At 40.6% G+C, this 17,367-nt stretch overlaps 2 long non-coding RNA genes across 2 annotated transcripts; both read right to left on the bottom strand.

Annotated features, from left to right (window-relative positions):
- Positions 1 to 1,018: 1,018 nt before the first annotated feature.
- Positions 1,019 to 2,683, bottom strand: LOC110490719 (uncharacterized). The gene is made up of 4 exons (XR_016493451.1): positions 1,869 to 2,683; positions 1,707 to 1,763; positions 1,230 to 1,602; positions 1,019 to 1,109 (listed from the first exon to the last, which is right to left on the bottom strand). It is a non-coding gene; the product is annotated as an uncharacterized LOC110490719 (long non-coding RNA).
- Positions 2,684 to 9,763: 7,080 nt separating this feature from the next.
- Positions 9,764 to 15,866, bottom strand: LOC149970639 (uncharacterized). The gene is made up of 4 exons (XR_016493474.1): positions 15,805 to 15,866; positions 15,060 to 15,255; positions 14,654 to 14,811; positions 9,764 to 11,797 (listed from the first exon to the last, which is right to left on the bottom strand). It is a non-coding gene; the product is annotated as an uncharacterized LOC149970639 (long non-coding RNA).
- Positions 15,867 to 17,367: the final 1,501 nt, after the last annotated feature.

The raw sequence follows: 17,367 nt of genomic DNA on the forward strand, positions 1-17,367 counted from the left end.
CGTCCACAGCTTACAGCCCAACACCGTGCAGTATGTTTGGCATTTGCCAGAGAACACCAAGATTGGCAAATTCGCCACTGGCGCCCTGTGCTCTTCACAGATGAAAGCAGGTTCACACTGAGCACATGTGACAGACGTGACAGTCTGGAGACGCCGTGGAGAACGTTCTGCTGCCTGCAACATCCTCCAGCATGACCGGTTTGGCGGTGGGTCAGTCATGGTGTGGGGTGGCATTTCTTTGGGGGGCCGCACAGCCCTCCATGTGCTCGCCAGTGGTAGCCTGACTGCCATTAGGTACCGAGATGAGATCCTCAGACCCCTTGTGAGACCATATGCTGGTGTGGTTGGCCCTGGGTTCCTCCTAATGCAAGACAATGCTAGACCTCATGTGGCTGGAGTGTGTCAGCAGTTCCTGCAAGAGGAAGGCATTGATGCTATGGACAGGCCCACCCGTTCCCCAGACCTGAATCCAATTGAGCACATCTGGGACATCATGTCTCGCTCCATCCACCACAGACTGTCCAGGAGTTGGCGGATGCTTTAGTCCAGGTCTGGGAGGAGATCCCTCAGGAGACCATCCGCCATCTCATCAGGAGCATGCCCAGGCGTTGTAGGGAGGTCATACAGGCACGTGGAGGCCACACACACTACTGAGCCTCATTTTGACTTGTTTTAAGGACATTACATCAAAGTTGGATCAGCCTGTAGTGTGGTTTTCCACTTTAATTTTGAGTGTGACTCCAAATCCAGACCTCCATGGGTTGATAAATTTGATTTCCATTGATAATGTTTGTGTGATTTTGTTGTCAGCACATTCAACTATGTAAAGAAAAAAGTATTTAATAAGAATATATCATTCATTCAGATCTAGGATGTGTTATTTTAGTGTTTCCTTTATTTTTTTGAGCAGTGTATATACTTTTCTGTAACGTAAAGCAATGCAGAAGCAATAAGCATTGTAAATGATGATAGAACACATCAAATTAATGTGAACATGAGGACACAAAGGAGAGATTCATTGAAAGATCATCTTTTAACACATTTTTAATGCTGAAGATTTTTAATGCTGAAAAAATCTATGTATTGCAAATCCAATCTGGGCAAATGGCCTGTTGGACAAAAATAAAAATTAGATAACATCCTTGCTACTTCAGTCATTTGCTATGTTAAAGTAAAATCTCATTTAATGATGAATGGATACAATTTGGAAGGATTTTCCAGAGTCATACCTCAGTAGGGTAGAGTGTCAGGTGGTACAACCATTGGTGCCATGAGGTCAAAGTGTGAAGAAGGGAGCAAGCCAGAGAGCTGTCTAGGAAGCAGTCCAGGCCCACGGCTTTGAGGCTTTGAGTTGGTCCCATCATTGTAATGCATTGTAGGGTATCTGCTGCCCCATAGACCTGCTGGTAGTGGGAAAGGTGTTAGCAGGAGACCACCAGGGACATCTATGATCGGCTGACACGGTCTTGGTTAAACCACATGTATTCTAAAGCAATATTCACTTGCTTTCATAGAGTAAGGATTCACTCCTTTGGGGACACTGCCAGTGTTCTCCTGATATCCATATGTCCCCATTCGTGGAGGTGGTTGTACACACTTGTTCTGTAAAACACATCAACACATTTTCCAAATTGTTAGTAATATTATCACAGTTGAAATACAATGGTTGTTCACTGTTTTTAATTTCATTGAATTTAAGTGTGTACCTCAGCCTTGGGCTCAGTTTTGTTAACCCATCTGTGCAGAGTTGGATCCCAGACAATCTGAGGAAGAAGATATTAGCAATGTGAAGCAAGCCACAATTTTTTAGATTTGAATCCTCTCAATTGTCTCTACATAGAATATAGTGTTAATAACCAGTTCCTTACAGATCTGTCTTTGTCCTCAGGTAGATGAACCCCCTTCTTATTAACTCTTCCACTCCCAAAGACCCAGCTGAGCCAGCCTCCACTGTTATTGTTAACAGCAGGGGTCTCGGGCTCAGCCACCGGCTGGCTGCCAGTCTGGCACTGAGGGTTGGCCTCGGAGTGTTCCGGCTTGGTAATGGACATCATAGCAGGATGCTCAACATATCTAAGTCGGACATCTGTAATAAGTGGAAGAAGTCAGGCCACTCTGATCATGTCACCACACAGAACAATTACTAGCTGACAGGTAGGAACGTCTCGCTCTGATACTCTGTTACAACCCAATCTTAACCTACACGCAGTCACGGGGATTACTGGGAGTTTACTCCAGTACTCTGCCATCGCATTGTTTTGGTTGCAAACAATTCCAAATCAACAATTCCCTGCATATTATGTGAGGGCTTACAAATGTGACCAATCGCCAAACTATTTCTGCATAAAATAGTCACATCATCACGCTATCACAATGGTAATTTCTTTACTAATTAGGTACGTTTAAGTGACATCTTCCCTTGGAATAGAAATCCACAGGTGGAGTACACGCTCCACCATCCCATTTCCACAGTGGTGCCACCATGGGGATGATGGGAGGTGGTTGTGGATGATAGTTTCCATTCTTCACAGGGACACTGGCTGTGAGGAGGATCCCCTCCCTGTGTGCAGGGATGCTGGCCATGAGGAGGATCAACTCCTTCGTTCAGGGATGAGGCCTGATGCTCGGAGGATCTCCTTCCTCTGTACAGCAACATCAGCTGCTGTGATGATCTGCAGGTATAAAATAGAGCATATAGTCATTCCCTAAAAAATCAACCACTTGGAATCTATAGCATCTTTGACACATAGTACACTGAGTGTATTAAACATTATTAAGAACACCTTCTCTTTCTGTGACACAGACTAATCAGGTGAAAGCTATAATCCCTTATTGATGTTAATTGTTAAATCTTCTTCTCAGTGTAGATGAAGGGGAGGAGACAGGTTAAAGATGGACTTTTAGACAATTGAGACATGGATTGTGTATGTGTGTCATTCAGAGGGTGAATGGGCAAGACCAAACATTTAAGTCCCTTTGAACAGAGTATGGTAGTAGGTGCCAGAAGCTGTTGGGTTTTTCAGCTCAACAGTTTTCCCTGAGTATCAACAATGGTCCACCACCAAGGGGGGGACCTCAAAAGGAAGGTGTTCTTAATGTTTTGTTCACTCAGTGTAGATCATTCCCTAGCATATACTTTCATTTGTATGTGTACTGATACTGTAAATACACAAATTATATTAATGTTATCTACAATATATTATAATACCGTAAGCCTCCCTGCTGCAGGGGCATTTCCTCCTACACTTTTGAGCTGATTTTCTTCACTTTAGCAATATTTTGTATCTTTGTTCATTTTTACATTTATTGTGTTTGGAATGGCACTGTTACTACAGGAGATGATGCTATCATAATGTATTTGATGTAAGTATGTAGGATAATTACCCATAATGCTCACTGACTGAACATTCAAAATTACCATAGCAATTATTGACGCATTCACATGTCATCGGAAACTTGAAACCTCAGAGTTAAAATGAATGTAAGTTATTGGCGTAGAGCTTCCTACTGGTTGATTCTAATACTTCACAAGTGGGAAACTTTCCATGACGAGTTAGTGAGTCAGAAATGTCAAAATGTCCTAGTTCGACTTGAAGTGCCTTCTATGATGTAGGGTAGGTCAGTAACAAAATTATTTTACTGTGCCAAGTCGCACAGACTTTTATGGTCACACAAGTTGCCACCGGTGGATTCAAAATGAGTAGCCTAACAATTATTTACATAGCCCCAGGTACATTTGCAACCAAATAATTTTTCTGTGAGAAATCAATAATAGTTGCAGTCATAGGGTAACAGTCAGCAATTGACAGTGAGCAATGAGCAAGATAAGCATAGACGGCAAGTTGACAATAGCTTATTATTAGTGTAAAGTAATTGTATTTCTATGGTTGCAGTCCTCAAAGATTGAATTGCATTGAATTTAATTAATCAGATCCAATGATTTACTGCCCTTAGGGTGGGGTACCGCTTGTCATCATTATTATAATCACCATCTCAATCATTATCACCATACCATCATAGACTTATTCTTCTGTATCTGAGACTCATCTGACACTACCTTAGACATGGCAGTCTGCAACTCAATACACTGCCCCTGCATGGTGTTCAGCGCCCCCTGCATGTGGTTAATCGAATGCTCACTCAAAAGTCACATTTTTGATGAAAGCGTCTGCTTTCAAATCTCTGACTTTCACACATATTTACAATCTCGCAATGTTTCTTTCTGGCGCTTTCACATTTGCCGGATTCTGTGAAGTAAATGATGCGCAGGAGAGCTCCATGAAATCAGTGACATGGTCAAGATGGCGACATGAGAGGGTGGAACATTTCTAGCTGAAGAACAATTTTTGGGTTTTCTCACAAAGTTTATAGTTTTAGACTGCAGTTGCAATTTGTTATTTTCACAAAAATGATATCTAACCATACAATGAATAATTTTGTAATTATTCAAGCCATTGACATATTTTTGACGATTTCCAACGAACAAGCTAGCTATCAAAATGTTTCAGTGTGTGCCGTTAAGTTAGCCTGCTAACGTCTTCATAGCTAGTAGCATGTAATCAGGACATGACCAAACTGTTGCTGAGATAATGGATGTTGAAACTTCCAAGGAGAAAAGAGGCATTGTTGAAACTCACTCATATGCTTGCAGTGTAAAAAAGGGGGGTGAATGCGATTCATACCCGAATACCCAAACCAAGGAGCAACTTCCAAAGAAGCTGAGAAGTGAACCATCAATGAGCCAGCTTCAGGACAACATCGTCCGCATCCTCACGGCTAAAATCAAAGAGAGTACAGATAACATCATGAATTTGGTGTAAAAGAACACTGTCAGTATCGTTAACCTGAATAAATCGATTGATTTCAGTGCTGAGGAAGTAAAAACTCTGAAGCAGCAGAACGCAACATTGAACATTCAGGTTGCAAAGCAGGAGAAGAAACTCACTGAAATGGAGTCAAAAGATAAACGAGAATGACCGGTCGGAGATGGAATCTTCAAATTTATGGAATAGCAGAAAAATCTGACGAGAACATCAAAGCAAGAGTGAAGGACATTTGCAGGGCAATAGGAGGAGCAACATGTTGTTGCAGGTTCTCTGGATGTAGTGCACCGCCTGGGTAGGCTGAGAGATGGGGAAAACAACCTTTTTTTATATATATATTTATTTTATGGCAGGGAAATTCGCACTGACACTTAATGTTAGCTTGATGGCTATTAGTTTTTACCAATTTATGTTATTTGCAATTGCATAAATATATATATATAGAATTTAGGTCACCCACTTGCGTGGTGCAAAGGACTGTTTTTATTTGCAACTAGTAAGAACTTTTATTTTTGTGAGACCCTGGTTCATGTGAACGTATACAAGTTTAATATTCTTCATCTAGTCACTGTGATAGTAAATGTCCATTTCTGTTTTTTCTATTAATGCTAGGCGAATTGTAATATTTTTAAGAGACAGGAATGAGGTTTCTAAAGCAGTTTCCTGACTTTTCCTTAGTTTCGGGTTTGAAAATGAATATCAGTAAGTCAGTCTTATTTCCATTCAAGGATTGTGTTTTACAGGAAGTATTTGGTATCCCAATTAAAGATAAGGTTACTTATATTGAAATTGTTATATGCAAGGATGAAAAACAAAGGAGTGAATTGAACTTTAACTAATTGAACCTCTGGTTGATGAGAGATATTTCATTATACGGTCGAGTATTATTATCCAAAGCTGAAGGGTTATCCAGATTGGTTTATGTCTCGTTGTCACTTGACTTACCCCCTAAAATTGTAAAGGACTTAGATAAGATTATTTATAGTTTTATTTGATGTGATATCCACAAAAATGATGTGGATACATTGAAGCAACATCTCAATACATCAGTCAGGAAGTTAAGGCTTGGTCGCAAGTGGGTATTCCAATTGGACAATAACCCCAAGTATACTTCCAAAGTTGTGGCAAAATGACTTAAGGACAACAAAGTCAAGGTATTGGAGTGGCCATCACAAAGCCCTGACTTCAATCCTATAGAAAATGTGTGGGCAGAACTGAAAAAGCGTGTGTGAGCAAGGAGGCCTACAAACCTGACTCAGTTACACCAGCTCTGTCAGGAGGAATGGGCCAAAATTCAGTAAACTTATTGTGGGAAGCTTGTGGAAGACCAACCGAAACGTTTGACCCAAGTTAAACAATTTAAAGGCAATGCTACCAAATACTAATTGAGTGTATGTAAACTTCTGACCCACTGGGAACGTGATGAAAGAAATAAAAGCTGAAATAAATAATATAATAATATATATATATTCATCAACTTTCTTAGATTTAGGACAGACACTTCAGTTCCATGTAGTGAATCTGTTATTCAATGCGTTTGTATGGGCAAATAGCAGTAAGGCCAGTCCTTTTTGTTCATTCATAGATGAGGGGGTTATTAAAAGTGGTTTACAAGAAATGGAGTCCGATGTGTCAGCCTCACCATTACTGGAATGACCGACGTCCAGGCACAAAGTTGGAACCATTGTGAAAGAATATTTTGTGCTCTTCACAAATGTACTTGCGAGATCCCCTTTTTCTGGACAGGTAAGAATCCTCTTCAGCGTATTTTTCATGTCGTAGTAACAACCAACAGTGTAAGACCAGATCTTACTCAGATGGTTTTCAAGAAGGATCTGCTCACTCTGTGCAGGAGAGCAGGATGCCCTGATAGACTGGGTAAGATTGTCCATGTCTGAAACAAAGGTACTTACCAACTCAGAGGCCTCAGGGTCAATCATAAGGTCTCTGATCTCACCTATCCTAGGGCTTGTATCACTGCAGAATACTATGGTAGCCATGCTGGTTAAGTGTGCCTTGAATTTTAAATAAATCACAGACAGTGTCACCAACAAAGCGCCCCCACATTATCACACCTCCTCCATGCTTCATGGGGGGAACCACACATGCGGAGATCATCTGTACACCTACTCTCACAAAGACATTGTTGGAATTTGGACTTATAAGACCAAAGGACAGATTTCCACCAGTCTAATGTCCATTGCTCGTGTTTCTTGGCCCAAGCAAGTCTCTTCTTCTCATTGGTGTCCTTTAGTAGTTAGTGCTTTCTTCGCAGCAATTTGACCATGAAGGCCTGATTCACGCAGTCTCCTCTGAACAGTTGATGTTGAGATGTGTCTGTGACTTGAACTCTGTGAAGCATTTATTTGGGCTGCAATGTGAGGTGCAGTTAACTCTAAAGAACTTATCCTCTGCAGCCGAGTTAACTCTGTCTTCCTTTCCTGTGGCGGTCCTCATGAGAGCCAGTTTCATCATAGCGCTTGATGGTTTTTGGACTTGATGGTTTTTGCACTTGATAAAAAGTTAAAAGTTCTTGACATTTTCCGGATTGACTGACCTTCATGTCTTAAAGTAATGACGGACTGTTGTTTATCTTTGCTTATTTGAGCTGTTCTTGCCATAATATGGACTTGGTCTTTTACCAAATAGGGCTATCTTCTGTATACCAACCCTACCTTGTCACAACACAACTGATTGGCTCAAAGGCATTAAGAAGGATAGAAATTCCTTTACTTAATTTTTAACAAGGCACACATGTTAATTTATGAAATGCATTCCAGGTGACTACCTCATGAAGCTGGTTGAGAGAATGCCAAGAGTGTGCAAAGCTGTCATCAAGGCAAAGGGTGACTACTTTGAAGAACCCTTTTGACTGGTAATATATATATGGATGATTTACAAAGCCAGGCACATTTAACAATTAGGCTATTGATTACATACCTAATTTAGTTGGGTTTTCCTCTCTCCTCAATTTTCTTAGACAATTAGGCTAAGGCAAGGGCTGTTTCCCCATCTCTGCTGCTGCTGCTGCCTCTGCAGCATTGTTCTCAATCCCAATATGCTGGTTAACTTTGCTATTATGCACATAGCAACATAGGAAAGGGCGGAAATTCTACGGAGCCCTGAAGATTATGTTTCAGAACCACGGACAGCGACCGTAACCAATGCAGGAGAAAGCGCATCTGTTATAAAATAATATTTGATTTATTAGTGTTGCACCATTATTTTTACATAATATAACCATATACAATGTCAGTATCACGTCTTAGCGTGATGGACTGTGCCATCCCTGTGGCCTCGGCAATGGATTAGTCAACTGAGACAGGCGCGAATCAGACAGGTGTCCATGTGCACCATGAAGAAAAAAAACCTCTGCGGCTACTCGACTTAAGAAATCCCTGTCAACCAACAGCCTATCAACCAAACTGAAGACCAAATGGGGTCAGCCCTAGATTTACTATTAGGAAATAAAAAGGCATTGCATGGGCAATTTACATTCCTCAGAACAACATGCTGTAGGGGCAGGTTATGGATATGAAAGATATCACAAATATCCACATCTCTGCTCAATCTATTCTCTTACCTTGACTTTATTTCTCTTTACGGCATCCTGCTCCATCTGAGGCGGTGGATCCTTCTTCACCTCTTCCTCATCTTCATCATTCTGATTATCAACTAAATCTCTCTCAGCTGCATCAGTATCAGTGCTCTGTTCAACTGTGGACCTGTTGGCACTGGTCCTCCTCTTGGTCTAAAAAGACAATACAGTCAATGACATACTGTATGTTGCCGTTGCTATACAGGCCTTTGAGAAGAGCTACAGTAAACAATTGGTGATTGAATATTAAGAGATGGAAGTCTGTTGTAAGGACAATTTATCCTCCAACCTCACAACAACATGTTATATGGCGTATTGGACAGGTTTAAAGTGTGGACAGGTAAGACCCCAGATTTACCTTTCTCTCCTCAGTCTTGTCTCTCACCTTAACTTTTCTCCTTGTCACAGCCTTCAGCTCGATCTGAGGCAGGGGATCCTTCACTTCACTATCTTCTGGATAGTTTAAACCCAGGATATCATTCTTCATTTTCTGGACTTGACCTTCCAAACATTGATGATCATGTGGATCATCTTTGTTTAAACTCTGGAAGAAATTAGACCATTCTTTAAATGCTCATGGATATGGACAATATACCACAGCTAAGAGCTGTTCTTACACGTGACACAACGCACAGTTATTATAAACTGGTTACCAACTTAATTAGAAAAGTAAAAATAAATGTTTTGTCATACCCGTGGTATACGCTCTGATATACCACAGCTTTCAGCCAATCAGCATTCAAGGCTCAAAACACCCCTTTTATAATGGCCAATATGTACATTTTTTTTTACAGAACAGGTTTTCGCTATAAATACATATAGATCCTATTGCCTGATATCAAGATTCGTAATTAATGCGTTATGGAGTCACCTATTATTATTATTATAGTTTAGGTAGAATTATGATAAATAGCCTACTGCTCTTATCTTTGCAAGGATCATATTTAAAATCAAATCAATTTATATATCCCTTCGTACATCAGCTGATATCTCAAAGTGCTGTACAGAAACCCAGCCTAAAACCCCAAACAGCAAGCAATGCAGGTGTAGAAGCACGGTTTGATGTATAACAAGTCCCATAGGTTATTATAATGCATCTTTTTTTTACAATATTAAAAATGATAATATTAGCGGCACATTAACGTTAGCCCACATCGCCACCCTATCGGCATGGCCTGTGTACCCTGTGGTTCCTGCCAAAGCATTAAAAAAGACGGTGCAGCGGTTCCTGCACCACTGCATGGGGCTTCTCTGTTAGCAATTCATAGGCTTACCTTATTATCCTCCATGGTTAAAGTGTATGGCTGGAGCCTATGTTCCCATAATGTAAAACTTTACCAAGTGATTACCAAAGAGATAAACTATCGCATTTTATACGGTAACTCAGCCAACGTCATAATGTGAATGCACTTTTACGTAATAAAACAACTTCAGGGATGATCTGTCAATCAATACAATCAGCGACGCAATACTGGATCCCCATACCACTAAAAAGACCACTCGAAACAATAAATACTGGTGTATTAGCTACGTTTCCGTTTTTTTGTACAATAATGTGATGAGACAACAAATAAATAAGTAAACAACAGCCGAAACCAATGATGAGCAATACATAACATTGTAAATAAGAACGTATTCTTAACTTACTTGCCTCGTTAAGGTTAAATCATTAAAAAAATATATTTTAAAAATGCAGTAATTTGAGAAGAACGCTTGAGGGCAACTACGAACCAGTTTTGAATAAATGAGGACAGAAACATGTCATGTGTTGTTGGGTCAGAGGCGAAGGGTCATAGTTGAAATGAGAAAAGATGGTGGCAGAAAGACGTTCACCGTGGTGGCAGCAAAATAAACTTCAGAGAGACAGTTATTACAAATGATTCCAGCTATTGTAGCTGACATGAGCTAAACCTGAATTAACTGTATGTCACAAGTATGGCATGGATGCAAACTGTAGCCCTGGCTAGCTACTGTGGCTAGCACGTTAGCTAACATGTTACTGTGTAGCTACAACACAAGTATTCTAATCTTGAGAGAAACGTAACGTTGGCTATTGTTGCCTGCGGTCCTGTAGCTCAGTTGGTACAGCATGGTGCTTGCAACGCAAGAATTATGGGTTTGATTCCTGGGAGCACCCATATGTAAAATGTATACGTGCATGGCCATTGCTTCGTCCCACAACGAACTATTGTTGATACAGTCGACTCTTTGCAGAAGCTTCCGTACGTCTCCTTGATCAACCAACTCAAACGAAAAGAACGTTTCCACTTAACTGCGGCATATTCAGTATCTCTAGGAACAATACTTTACGGGACAAAGCAAGCATGATCGTAGCTAAGTCGCTTTGGGTAAAAGTTATTGCTAAATGGCTTATACACAGAACCAGTGCAGTGGTGGAATAAGTACCCAATTGTCATACATACAGAGTCATTTTCTATTAAGGTATCTTTACTTTTACTCAAGTTAAAGTCACCCAGTAAAATACTAGAGTAATAGTCTAAAAGTATTTGGTTTTAAATATACTTAAGTATCAAAAATGTAATTGGATAAAATATACTTATAAACCTATAAATCATTTCAAATTCCTTATATTAATATGCAAACCAGACGGCACCATATTCTTGTTTTTTTCATTTATGGATAGCCAGGGGCTCCAACACTGACATAATTTACAAATTAAGCAGATATAGATTAGAATGTTAGATTAGAACATTGTGCAAGGTTATTGTCCACTGTGCCAATGAAGCTGTTCTTATGCTACACCCTCGGAGTGTGGTGTCAGGAAAATAACCTCACGCTCAACGTCAACAAAACAAAGGAGATGATCGTGGACTTCAGGAAACTGCAGAGGGAGCACCCCCCTATCCACATTAACAGGACAGTAGTGGAGAAGTGGAAAGTTTTAAATTCCTCTGCATACACATCACGGACAAATTGAAATCAAATAAAATGTATTTATATAACCCTTCGTACATCAGCTGATATCTCAAAGTGCGGTACAGAAACCCAGCCTAAAACCCGAAACAGCAAGCAATGCAGGTGTTGAAGCACGTTGGCTAGGATAAACTCCCTAGAATGGCCAAAACCTAGGAAGAAACATAGAGAGGAACCAGGCTATGAGGGGTGGCCAGTCCTCTTCTTGCTGTGCCGGGTGGAGATTATAACAGAACATGGCCAAGATGTTCAAATGTTCATAAATGACCAGCATGGTCAAATAATAGGTCTGGGACAGGTAGCACGTCCGGTGAACAGGTCAGGATTCCATAGCCGCAGGCAGAACAGTTGAAACTGGAGCAGCAGCACGGCCAGGTGGACTGGGGACAGCAAGGAGTCATCATGCCAGGTAGTCCTGAGGCCTGGTCCTAGGGCTCAGGTCCTCCGAGAGAGAGAATTAGAGAGAGCATACTTAAATTCACACAGGACACTGGACAAGACAGGAGAAGTACTCCAGATATAACAAACTGACCCTAGCCCCCCGACACAAACTACTGCAGCATAAATACTGGAGGCTGAGACAGGAGGGGTCAGGAGACACTGTGGCCCCATCCGATGATACCCCCGGACAGGGCCAAACGTGAAGGAAATGGTCTACCCACACAGACCGCATGGTGAAGAAGGCACAACAGAGACTTTTCAACCTCAGGAGGCTGAAGAAACAGTCACAAACTTTTACAGATGCACAATCGAGAGCATCCTGTCAGGCTGAATCACCGCCTGGTACAGCAACTGCACAACGCATCACCGGGGGAAAACTACCTGCCCTCCAGGACACTTACACCACCTGATGTCACAGGAAGGCAAAAAAGACCATCAAGGACAACAACCACCCGAGCCACTGCCTGTTCACCCTGCTATCATCCAGATGGCGAGGTCAGTACAGGTGCATCAAAGCTGGGACCGAGAGACTGAAAAACAGCTTCTATCTCAAGGCCATCAGACTGTTAACCAGCCATCACTAACATTGAGTGGCTGCTGCCAACATACTGACTCAATCTCTAGCCACTTTAATAATTAAAAATAGGATGTAATAAATGCATCACTAGTCACTTTAAACAATGCCACTTTATATAATGTTTACATACCCTACATTACTCATCTCATATGTATATACTGTACTCTATACCATCTCCTGCATCTTGCCTATGCCGTTAGGCCAACGCTCATCCATATATTTATATGTACATATTCTTATTCATTCCTTTGCGTATAAGGTAGTTGTTGTGAAATTGTTAGATAACTTGTTAGATATTACTGCAAGGTCAGAACTAGAAGCACAAGCATTTCGCTACACTCGCATTAACATCTGCTAACCATGTGTATGTGATTTGATTGAATGTTTTCCCCATAAAACCTACCACTGCTTTAATTTCTAATTTGGTCAGTATTGGTTTATGCTGTTAAAATTTGTGTTTAAGCAATAAACAAATTTTAAAAAGAAAATCTCTGGTTGTAAACTGACTGCAGTAGCTATGTTTTTGGTATCGCTCATGTCATACTGCGTGTCATTACTCAACTGTCTGGATTTTGCAATTCATAACATACAAATACAATCAGTACATGGCTTTCCATTAATTTCTTAAACTCATTGGAAATTAAATGGAATTCAACTATGCTATAATCCCACTGAAACATGAATAATGATGATTTTATATGGTCCTTTACCCACCAGCTCCGTGGGAAAATTGGATCCTGGCCAAAGGCACAAGTTCATTCAAAGTGTGAGACATCTAGGATGAGTTTTTGACAATATTAATGTCAACTGCCATATGTTGATGTACATGTCCAACTGGTTTCCTCCTATTTTCAGACTACTGATGCCAGACTAGTGTTTTATCATGTGGCCACAGATACTCCCCTACTCTGTCAGTGGTTTCAGATCTACAACAGACAACTGTGTGCGCATAGCATACAGTATTGAGCAATAGAGAAGAAAATTGAACACTAGACCAAAAATATACACAATTTTATTTTTAAAGTGTCTTGTGCCGTCCCAAACAAAGTACAATAAAATGAAATTGAAATGAAAGCTAAAGGGCATATGCAGTAGGGTTGATAAAGGTCAAGATAAGTTTGACTGGGACTAGTGGAAGCGTAGGATGTTTGGTAACATTTGGCATCCTAAACTTGTTTACATGTGACAAAGTAGGCTACAGGACCATATAGTGCTTCTACAGTACACAAGTGGTGGCCCATCATGTCTTTAGGAGCTACAGTCTTTTTCATTTTTTCCAACCAGGCATTAACCAAGACATAGCTAGAATGTTATGGAGTGATATTAGTGCCAACATAAACTGAATTTCAGATTCAACATCATATCGCTCCATAAACTCTAGTGTGCCTGGTTTGGCCAAAGATTACTATACATTTTGGCCCTCCAGGAAAAATGCCAAACTCTCTTTGAAGTCTCTGACTTCCTCCCTATAGGCTGTCATGGTTGGTGATCAGGCCCTACCACATTCGTGTCATTGGCAAACTTAATGATGGTGTTGGAGCAACAGGTAAACATGGAGTACAGGAAGGGACTAAGCAGGCACCCCTGAGGGGTCCCCGTGTTGAGGGTCAGCATGGCAGATTTTTTTATTTGACCTTTATTTAACCAGGTAGGCTAGTTGAGGACAAGTTCTCATAGGATAATCAGTTTTACTAGGGTAAGTTTGGCGGCGTGAGTGAAGGAGGCTTTGTTGTGAAATAGAAAGCCGACTCTAGATTAGACTCTCTGAATGTATATGCAGTGGTAAGTGTCAGTGCCATGAGTTACACTGAGTGTATAAAACATTAAGAACACCTGCTCTTTCCATGACATATGCTGACCAGGTGAATCCAGGTTAAAGATATAATCCCTTATGGATGTCACTAGTTAAATACACTTAAATCAGTGTAGATAAAGAGGAGGAGACAGGTTTAAAAATATATTGTAAAGCTTGAGACAATTGAGACATGGATTGTGTGTGTGTGCCATTCAGAGGGTGAATGGGCAAGACAAAATATTTACGTGCCTTTCAACGGGGCATGTTAGTAGGTGCCAGTGGTACCAGTTTGTGTCAAGAACTGTAACGCTGCTGGGTTTTATACGCTCAATAGATTTCCGTGTGTATCAAGAATGATCCACCACTCAAAAGACGAGAGACAAAAGACAAGCCAACTTGACAGAACTGTGGGAGCCATTGGAGTCAACATGGGCCAGCATCCCTGTGAATGTTTTGTACACTCAGTACATTAATAGTATTGGTACCGTGTTCTTGCCATAACCTGTAGAGCTGGAGCAGCCTGCGAGGCAGGGGGAGGTGTAGGTGATGCCGTTGTCTGAACACACAGGGTCCCACTCCCCAGCCAAGCAGAAGCAGTCTCTGTTACACTCTGACAACAGGCTGCCATCGTAAACCAGGGGACCTGGGGGACAGAAAAAATGGCTGGTAATAATGATGTTTAAATAATTGTTGCTGAACTATCATTGACATAGGCACAGTGACAAAACAGCCAGGAATCCTGGCTCAGTAACAACCACACTGAATATTCCCACAAGAGGGAGGCCCGGCACAAGCCCATGTGTGTTTTGGTCTAACTCTCCCTCATATTCCACTGATCAAAACTTTTGTTTTAATCAACCCACCCATCAACCAATCAGATGTCATATTTACCCGTTGTAGGACAGGGTCAGACCAGCCACCTGAACGTTGTCACACTTAGTGCCAGACTGCAGAGGGAGGAGGAGGTAGGCCATGAAGGAGATGACGAAAGACATCTGGGCTCCAGACACAACGCCAAGCTTATACCTCTTCATCAGTAGACCTCCCAGGAATATCCCCACCGCACCCACAGGCAGGTTCAACTCACCTGGAAAAGTTATTTAGTGCTACCAGTGTGCTGGAGTTTCATTTATAAATAACTGAATGTTTTTCTATTTACCGCTACCTCTATAGAAAAGTGACAACAATACATTCAGCTTTAAGATAGTGGCACCTCCAGAAAATCATCTCTCTCTCATTGTATGCACCAAAAGTCCACCAGACAGAGCGTGCTCGGCCACTTTACCAGCTAGTGAGCCCAATTTTACACAAAACAACCAATAACATCTAAAACAAACTCAGAAATCGCTAACAAATCGATTCTTGATAAAAAATCTCCTAGACAAAATTCAGTACAAGTAAGCTACTCAGTAAACCTCGTCTCTGTGACTCGTAAATGTTTATTTTTTTTTACCTCAGCTAGCATCAAGCTAACATATACTCTCACTCAATGTAAATCACCTTCTTCTCTCACTCAGTTCGACACAAAGCCAAAACAAAACCTTTCCTAACGTGATAATATCTGGACAACGTTGTTAAAATAGCATGTTATTACATATTGTGTATATATTTGAACGTTTGAAGTGCTGTTACATACCTGTAATAGTAAAAGAACAGACAGTTTACCTTTGTAAAGTTCTGGTCCTTATTCTGCAGAATGGTGAGCGCTTGGCCAGAACTGTCTGTTTCTCCTGCTACAACAGTGCAACATCGCCATCTATTGGCCTGATGGAATGCTAACGCAAAAGTATGTAGAAAATACCATTTAGATTCATTAGGACAAATACATAAACAATTAGAGGGGATAAATAATAAATGGGTGTCTGTTTTTAGTGACTTTGTTTTCAACCCATTACAGATGCACAATCGTACATGTGCATTTAAAGCATTATTAAGAACCTTGAGTGTGGAACTGCAGGGCGTTTAGGCAAAAAACACATGAATTTCACATGTGAACACGGGAAGTGTTCCAAAAACATGTTTTAATGTAATCTTATGTGAAGATAATGTGATAACATGTAAAGCAACATGTGATTACATTAAACTACACATGTGAAAATGTGATCACGTTGTGTTCCAAAACATGTTTTCACATGATTTCACATAAAATGTAAGTTGAAATCATGTGGTTTTTCTGTAAGGGCAGGAATTTAAGATGCATTTTGATGTTATGTTTGATGTTACATGATCTTGAAAATGCAATGTTCTTTGAGGTTCTTCCATGTTCCTTTCCATGTATTTTCCATTTTACTTTCCCTCAGTCCTTTTCACTTTCCTTGGCAAAACAAGCTCTGTCTCCGTCAAGACTTATTCAGCTTCTGATGGATTTTAAACCATTCAACAATATTGTTTTATAATGAAGAGTTGACCCAACTAAACGCCCTGGATTATTTACACACACACATTGAAAGGCAAAAATCTCAAATTTGGACTCATCAGACCAAAGGACAGATTTCCACCAGTCTAACGGTCCAGTGCTCGTGTTTCTTGGCCCAAGCAAGTCTCTTCTTATTATTGGTGTTCGTCCTTTAGTAGTGGTTTCAATGGAACAATTTGATCATGAAGGCCTGATTCACGCAGTCTCCTATGAACAGTGCATGTTGAGATGTGTGTGTTTCTTGAACTCTGTGAAGCATTTATTTGGGCTGCAATCTGAGGTGCAGTGAACTCTACTGAACTTATCCTCTGCAGCAAAGGTAACTCTGGGTCTTCCTCGTGTGAGCCAGTTTCACTAGAAGAAACTTCACTAGAAGAAACTTTCAAAGTTCTTGAATATTTCCGTTTTGACTGACATTCATGTCTTAAGTAATAATGGACTTGTTTCTCTTTGCTTATTTGAGCTGTTCTTGGCATAATATGGTCTTGGTCTTTTACCAAATAGGGCTATCTTCTGTACACCATCCCTACCTCGTCACAAAACAACCTATTGGCTCAAACGCTTTAAGAAGGAAAGAAATTCCACAAATGAACTTTTAAGAAGGTACACCTGTTAATTGAAATGTATTGCAGGTGACTACCTCATGAAAAGGTTTGAGAGAATGCCAAGAGTGTGCAAAGTGGCCAAGGAAAAGGATGGCTACTTTTTTGCTTACTACATGATAACAATTGTGCTATTTCATAGTTTTGATGTCTTCACTATTATTCTAAAATGTAAAAAATT

Source organism: Oncorhynchus mykiss, chromosome 29 (assembly GCF_057628025.1).
Source record: "Oncorhynchus mykiss isolate SJ-2025 chromosome 29, ASM5762802v1, whole genome shotgun sequence".
NCBI classification, from domain to species: Eukaryota; Metazoa; Chordata; class Actinopteri; order Salmoniformes; family Salmonidae; genus Oncorhynchus; species Oncorhynchus mykiss.